Genomic DNA, 7,955 nt, shown 5'->3' on the forward strand with positions numbered 1-7,955 from the left:
ACAATTTTGGATTGCCCCTTGTTCTATATTGGCAAATCTAGCAAAGATTTAGAAGTAAGAATTAAACAGCATAAGCATTCAGTCAAAACTGGGCAAACATCCAATGCAATATTCATACATTTCAGTGAAAACGACCATAGGATAAACTGGAATGGCAGTTCAGTAAGATGTCTAGTAGAGATCTTTAAGAATCTGCCATTATACAATTTACTTCCAATTGTAATTTTAATCTTAGCTCTTGCCTGTATTATCTTGTATAAGTTTCATGTTTAAGAATCATCTTAGAGATAAAATCACAGACTTAATTACAAATTAGTTTTGTTATGGACACTTTCTTTGAATGTATATGTTTAAACATATTTTTGTGAATAAGTTTACGTTGCGAAAAAGGTTTTATTGTTTACAAAAATGAAATTTTGTGTGTGGTCAGTTACTGCCCTGTATAATCTCATACTTGTCATGTCCCTGCTTCTGAGCAGTTGGACTTGACCTCTTGTATACCTCTTATACCCTGCTTTGGGTAGGTTACTAATACTCCAGGTATGTTGGATTTTAGGTACATATTTTCCTTTATAGTCTCTATCTGTCGTTTATACGACCTTTCATTGTAAACTTATCTTCATATTTATGTCAGTCAGCTAAGTAAAGGACATTGAGTCGAAAGGCCTCGCAGTAATCCTTCAAGTCACATTCCTTCGTGGCTTTTGCCTTAATTATATATTCATCACGCCCCCCCTCCCAATTTTTTTGCAGTTCAGTTGTATATATATATATATATATATATATATATTATATATATATGATATATATTATTATATATATATATAATATATATATATATAAATATATATATATATATATATAATGGGTACATTTCAGTCTTGACATTATGGAGACCATTAACTGAGATGCACCTGGATAGTTCATCTGCCTTTGCTTTGGATTCCCTTGATAATGTGGTCTGGAATAACGACAGTGACAGACTGTCAGGAAACCTGGTTAGCGACTGGATACATTTTGAAAGACCACCGGCGTATTCGACCCACCATGTGGACTCCAGCAAACTTGGTATGTGCTCTCCATGCCAGACGATCCATGTCCTCCAAGTTTGTTTACGCAAGTAAGTAGAAGCTGCATTTCATACTATTATTATTATTATTATTATTTATTATTTTTTTTTTTGCTCTATCACAGTCCTCCAATTCGACTGGGTGTGGGATTTATAGTGTGGGGTTCCGGGTGCATCCTGCCTCCTGGGAGTCCATCACTTTTCTTACTATGTGCGCCGTTTCTAGGATCACACTCTTCTGCATGAGTCCTGGAGCTACTTCAGCCTCTATTTTTGTTTTTTTTAGATTCCTTTTCAGGAATTCTTGGGGATCGTGCCTAATGCTCCTATGATTATGGGTACAATTTCCACTGGCATATCCCATATCCTTCTTATTTCTATTTTCAGATCTTGATACTTATCCATTTTTTCCCTCTCTTTCTCTTCAACTCTGGTGTCCCATGGTATTGCGACATCAATGAGTGATACTTTCTTCTTGACTTGATGTTGTCCATGAACATCTGATGGTTGATTCTGTTGCCTCTTTCCTTGAGTTGGTACCCGGCATCCATCTTCTGTAGTACTTTTGTCATGGGAATCATGGCTCCTACGAAGAGTAGTGGGGACAGTGAGTCGCCCTGGATGATCCCTCTCCTGATATTAACCTCTGCTAGTCTTATTCCAGAGCTTGTAAGTATTGTATTCCAGTTGTGCATTGTATTTTTGAGGATGCTGATTGTGTTTTCCTCTGCCCCATATATTTTCAGGCATTCTATTAGCCATGTGTGTGGTATCATGTCGAAGGCTTTCTTATAGTCTATCCATGCCATGCTTAGGTGGTTTTCCTTTCTCCTACTGTTCTTCATTACCATTTTGTCTATAGGAGCTGATCTTTTGTGCCCCTACACTTCCTTCTGCAGCCTTTCTGTTGGTGGGGGATGGTGTTTGTCTACTCTAGGTAATTGTATAGCCTTTCGCTGATGATACCTGTTAGTAACTTCCACATTATTGGTAGGCAGGTGATAGGCCTGTAGTTACTGGCTATATTTCCATTACTCTTGTCCTTTTGTACTAAGGATGTTCTTCCTGTGGTCATCCATTTGGGTGCATGGTGATTTGTGATACAATGCTGGAGTTGTTCTGCTATTCGTGGGTGTAGGGCCTTGAAGTTTTTCAGCCAGTATCCATGGACTTCATCGGGACCTGGGGCTTTCCAGTTTCACATTTTCTTTAGTTGGTGTCTGACTGTGTCTGTCGTGATCTCTGTGAATCTTTGTTTTATTCTCCCTGTTTCTTCTTCCTTGACTTCCTGGAGCCATGTTGCATGTTTGTTGCGTGATACTGGATTGCTCCATATGTTTTCCCAGAGTCTCTTACTTGGTTCGGCTTCAGGAATTTCTTGGTGGTTGTCTTCCCCTCTTAGTTGGCTGTAGTCTTTTCTGGTTGGTTCCGAATAGTTTGTTCTGTTGGTATCCCTTATTCCTGTTCATGTACCATTGGATCTTATGTGCTTTGGCCTTAAGCCTCTGTTTTACATTTTCTATTGTGTTGTTTAGTCCCCTCTCTTGTACTTTGTATTTCTCGTTGAGTTCCTCCCTTGTTTTCTTGCTTCTTGGCATTTTTTCTGCCATCTCTTTCAGTTTACTCAAGTCAGATCTCATCACCATGATTTGCTTTCCAACCGGCGCCTTTTCCAAGGAGGTTGCTGTTTTGGTTTCTGTTGGGTTGGTTGTGCTGGTGGTGTTGGTGTTCGAATCCCCATCAGTTCTGCTACTGATCTTGCTCCTGCATATGCCAAGTTATTTGTTTTGTGATACTGGTGGTGTGTATTATGCCCATTATTTCATTGACCTCACTTGTTTTCTCCCTTAATTTCTTGGTGTTGTAGGCTTTCATGGAGGGGATCTTTGTTCTCTCTGTATCTGGCTCCATCCATTGTCTAATCTTTTCTACCCATTCCGTCCTCTCTGTTACTTCGTCGGTGTTTCTTCGTGTGTCGTTGTTTGATACCTCATCATCCTTTACCATGTCGTTTTCTTCTTGGGGGCATGCGTCTCTCAGTTTCGTCTTCGTGTAATTCGTTGTCGTGTGACATTCCCTTTCCAGTTCTTCTCTTTATGTTGGGGAGAGCCAGTTCTTTTTCTTTATGTTCCTTGCTTGGTCTGCCAGCCTCTGCTCTGTTGGGGGGTGTTATTCCTCTCATTCCAGATGTTGGACCAACCTTCTTCTATATCCTCTCTCCGTCAGGTTGCTTCTGATGTAGCATCGCCATATTTCCTATTTCTTCTCTTGTTCATTTCTTCCTTTGGTTTGCTTCTGTAGCTCCAATCTCAGGCTGTTGGTTACTGTCGTTGTGGTGGTCAGTTGCTGAATGACGATCTCTAAGTACCTGACCATCTTCCCCTTCAATTGGGTTGAATACCTGGCTGCCGGACGAAGCTCCTCTGTCGCCAGAGGTTCCATTTACGTCGTTGTCGTTTATTCCTTCATTTCTTAACATCATTGCTGAGTTTTGCTATTTAACCCATAGCTGGACCCTACCCCATCAGGGATAGGTACTCATTCACAGCTGAGTAGACTGAGGAAATTATGGTAAAGATCCTTTCCCAAGGAATCAATTATGATTATTATTATTATTATTATTATTATTATTATTATTTTGTATTATTATTATTAATTTATTTATTTTTTTTTTTTTTCTTTTTGCTTTATCACAGTCTTCCAATACGACTGGGTGGCATTTATAGTGTGGGGTTCTGGGTTGCATCCCGCCTCCTTAGGAATCCATCGCTCATTTTACTATGTGCGCCGTTTCTAGGACCACACTCTTTTGCAAGAGTCCTGGAGCTACTTCAGCCTCTAGTTTTTCCAGATTCCTTTTCAGGGATCTTGGGATCGTGCCTAGTGCTCCTATGATTATGGGTACAATTTCCACTGGCATATCCCATATCCTTCTTATTTCTATTTTCAGATCTTGATACTTATCCATTTTTTCCCTCTCTTTCTCTTCAACTCTGGTGTCCCATGGTATTGCGACATCAATGAGTGATACTTTCTTCTTGATTTTGTCAATCAACGCCATGTCTGGTCTATTTGCACGTATCACCCTATCTGTTCTGATACCATTGTCCCAGAGGATCTTTGCCTGATTGTTTTCTATCACTCCTTCAGGTTGGTGCTCGTACCACTTATTACTGCAAGGTAGCTGATGTTTCTTGCACAGGCTCCAGTGGAGGGCTTTTGCTACTGAATCGGGCCTCTTTTGTCCTGGTTCTGTGCAAGTGCTGGACATTCGTTTGCTATGGGGTTTATGGTCTCATTTTTCTTTTTTTGTATTGTACTTCCTACCATGGGAGAGATGTTGTTTTCCATCTATCGTTCCTTTGGATATATCTGGTTCTTAGGGCCTGATCATGTGCCGCTGTTATCATTCCTTCAGTTTCCTTCTTGAGCTCTCCCCTCTGTAACCATTGCCATGTGCCATCGCTGGCTAGTTCTTTAGTCTGTCTCATGTATTGTCCGTGCATTGGTTTGTTGTGCAATTCCTCTGCTGTTTTTGTCATTCTCTGTCTCTGTATATTTCTGGGTCTTCGTCTACTTTTATCAGTCCTTCTTCCCATGCACTCTGAGCCACTCGTCTTCACTGGTTTTCAGATATTGCCCCAGTGCTCTGTTTCTCGATGTGACGCAGTCCTCTATGCTAGTAGTCCTCTCCCTCCTTCCTTTCGTGTTATATATAGTACTGTCCGTATTTGCTTTTTGGGTGTAGTGCTTTGTGTATTGTCATATGTGTTTCCTAGTTTTCTGGTCTATGTTGCGGAGTTCTGCCTTCGTCCATTCCACTATTTCCCTGCGCTGTATCTGATTACTGGCACTGCCCATGATGTTTATGGCTTTTATCATATTATTATTATTATTATTATTATTATTATTATTATTATTATTATTATTATTATTATTATTATAGCTGTAGTAATGAGACCTAACGCATCTTAAATTTGTTACAAACAGATGAGACCTGTGACTTATATGAGAGCGTCAGTGAAACTTCAGGTCCGACCATGAAATTCGCCAAAAGCATTTCTGCCAACTTGTTGGAGGAAATCGCCAGGGGAAAGAACACCTTCGCTAGCACGCAATATTCGTGAGGAACCTTTTATAAATTAACACACATACATGCAATATATATGAGAGAGAGAGAGATACTGAACTGAGGAACATATATTCCCTCTGATTTTTCAAGCATACCGTTCCAAATATAAATCTATTCACATTGTTATAGTTATGTTTAAAACAGAAATCCATCTAATCAAGGAGCCAATAAAAACACCAAAAGACTATTAAGTTATAGCTATATTTCGGAGGCACTGTCTGTCTCCCACAAAAGGCAGGTAATGAATGAAATAAAAGTTACAGAGTAGTGGTATTTATGCCAATGAAGGGATATTCCAGAAGTCAGCTGCTATGTCGCTCCTATTGACAGCTCCTACTTAATTTACCAGATCTTGGGATTCAGATCTGATAGTTAAAATCTTTATCCAACCAGCGGTAGGAAGAATAAGGAGAAGCTGTCAACAGGAGTGCCATAGTGGCTGACTTCTGGAATATTCCTTCATTGATATAAATACCGCTGTTCTCCCATTCTTATTTCATTTAGTACCTGACGGTTGAGGGAGACAGACAGCGCCACCACAATATAGCTATAACTTTCTCACTTTTTTTGGTGTTTTTATCATGGGATATATATATATTATAGATATATATATATATATATATATATATATATGTAATATACTTATATATGTGTGTGTGTTTGTGTGCATGTGAAATGGCCCATTCACATAGGAACATTTAAGCCCTGAGGGATAGTACTAAACACGGCCAAACACTGATCACCTACACTGTTCCGCCGTGTTTAGGCTAGCCCTTGGGGATCAAATGTTCCTAAATTACTTGCTCATTTCCCTTTTTCCTTAGGATATTTACTGTAACATATACATATGAATAGGTATAATTTCTTTCATGTTATTATTCTTTTCTTTCAAATGGAAGGTATTACGCAAAAGGATTGGCTGTCGATGGAAACATATCGACATCGTACTATTCTCTGTATTTAGTACAGTACCCTTTCTTGATGGTCGATTTAGGGGAAGTTCGAACTGTGTATCTGGTCAAGATCCTCCCTGTGAACAATGGCGACTTCAACAACATTGAGGTAACAATTGCCTTTTCCTTTTTCTGTCTCCCTAATCCCCATCTGTGCGCGTTGTGACTCATGTTGGAAACCTTAAGGGTGTAGGGAAAGCGTGAGTAAAAGACAGTGCATACAAGCTTATTGATTTATTTAGACAACAAACAAACAGGTCGACAGCTCTTCCGAACAGCAATGTAGCACCTGGCACCAGGCAAACGAAAACAGAGGTCACACACATTTATTTGTGTTTGTTGATAGATGGAAATATACAAATGGATTCATACACAAGTGAAGTTAGAGGTACAGATGGCTGAAATGCTGACATTGTAATGCATGTGAGGATGACGATACAGCTAACTAGACAATAATAAGAAAGACGTGTGGCATATGCTGTTTCTTGTGTCCACATGTTTGGTGTACGGAGATGTTGTTATGAGGAGATTAGCTGGCTTGGTGCGCAGAGATGTTGTTATGAGGAGATTGGCTGGTTTAATGAACGGAGATGTTGTTATGAGGAGATTAACTGGCTTGGTGTACTGAGATGCTGTTATGAGGAGATTAGCAGGTTTGGTATAAATTCGAATCCTAGTCAGGCTAAGTGTACATACCCCATATAATAACACTTTGGGTGTAAGCTGTTCTCAAGGGGATACTTAATTCGATATTAACTGCTATTCTGTCACTGCATATTTGATAGTATGAATTAATTATATATATATATATATATATATATATATATATATATATATATATACATATATATATATGTATATATATATATAATATATATATATATGTATATATATATATATATAGTTATATATATATATATATATATATATATATATATATAAATATATATATATATATATATTTACTACATGAGTGCGTTTATATGAATGTATGTGTGCATATGCATTTGACCTTTTAACTTCTCCATTTCTTCATAATGCCTGGATATGCTGTCCTTTAAGCTGTGAATCCGGATGGGAAATTAAGGTAGAATCCCTTACATTATTACTATCATTATTATAACTATAAAAGTAGTTTAACCAAACCACTGAGCTGACTTTCAGCTCTCACAGGACTGGCAGGAAGCCTTTTCATATCGCGGTTTTAACTCCTACAAGATAGTAAGCGCCTTTACTCAGAATTCCACTAGATCTCAAAATGCCTCCACCAATGGGTAGGATTCACTAATGAATTATATTCCCTAAATGAATTCACAGTGGCAGTAATAAGGGTTTTCGACATTTGCGAAGAACTTAAAAACTTAATTGTATTGTTGATATATATCGAATGCATATACATAAACACATCCATACTTGTTTACACACACGCATATATAACAGTAACATTATAATATGATGATGAGTTTCTATATTTTACATATAAAAAATAGAACTATCTTACCATCCTTAAAAAGTTAATTTATATAGATTTTCCGAATACTTTGTCGTAAAATAACAATTAAGCAGAAAGATTTGATTATCAAAACATTAGCAACTAAAATAATGAGTAAATATGTCAATGTCTAATTAATTAAGGTAAAAATGAATACACTTGCCTTACATAATTCTAATGGCACTTTGTGGAAACGAATTTCTAATATGAGGATCAACCTTGATTTTTAAGAAGAAGAAAAATGAAAGGGGAAATGATAATTTGGGAAAAAAAATCTTTAGCAACTAGCCACACCAATTTCATGTAACG

The sequence above is a fragment of the Macrobrachium nipponense genome, chromosome 25 (genome assembly GCF_015104395.2).
Source record: "Macrobrachium nipponense isolate FS-2020 chromosome 25, ASM1510439v2, whole genome shotgun sequence".
Classification (NCBI taxonomy): Eukaryota; Metazoa; Arthropoda; class Malacostraca; order Decapoda; family Palaemonidae; genus Macrobrachium; species Macrobrachium nipponense.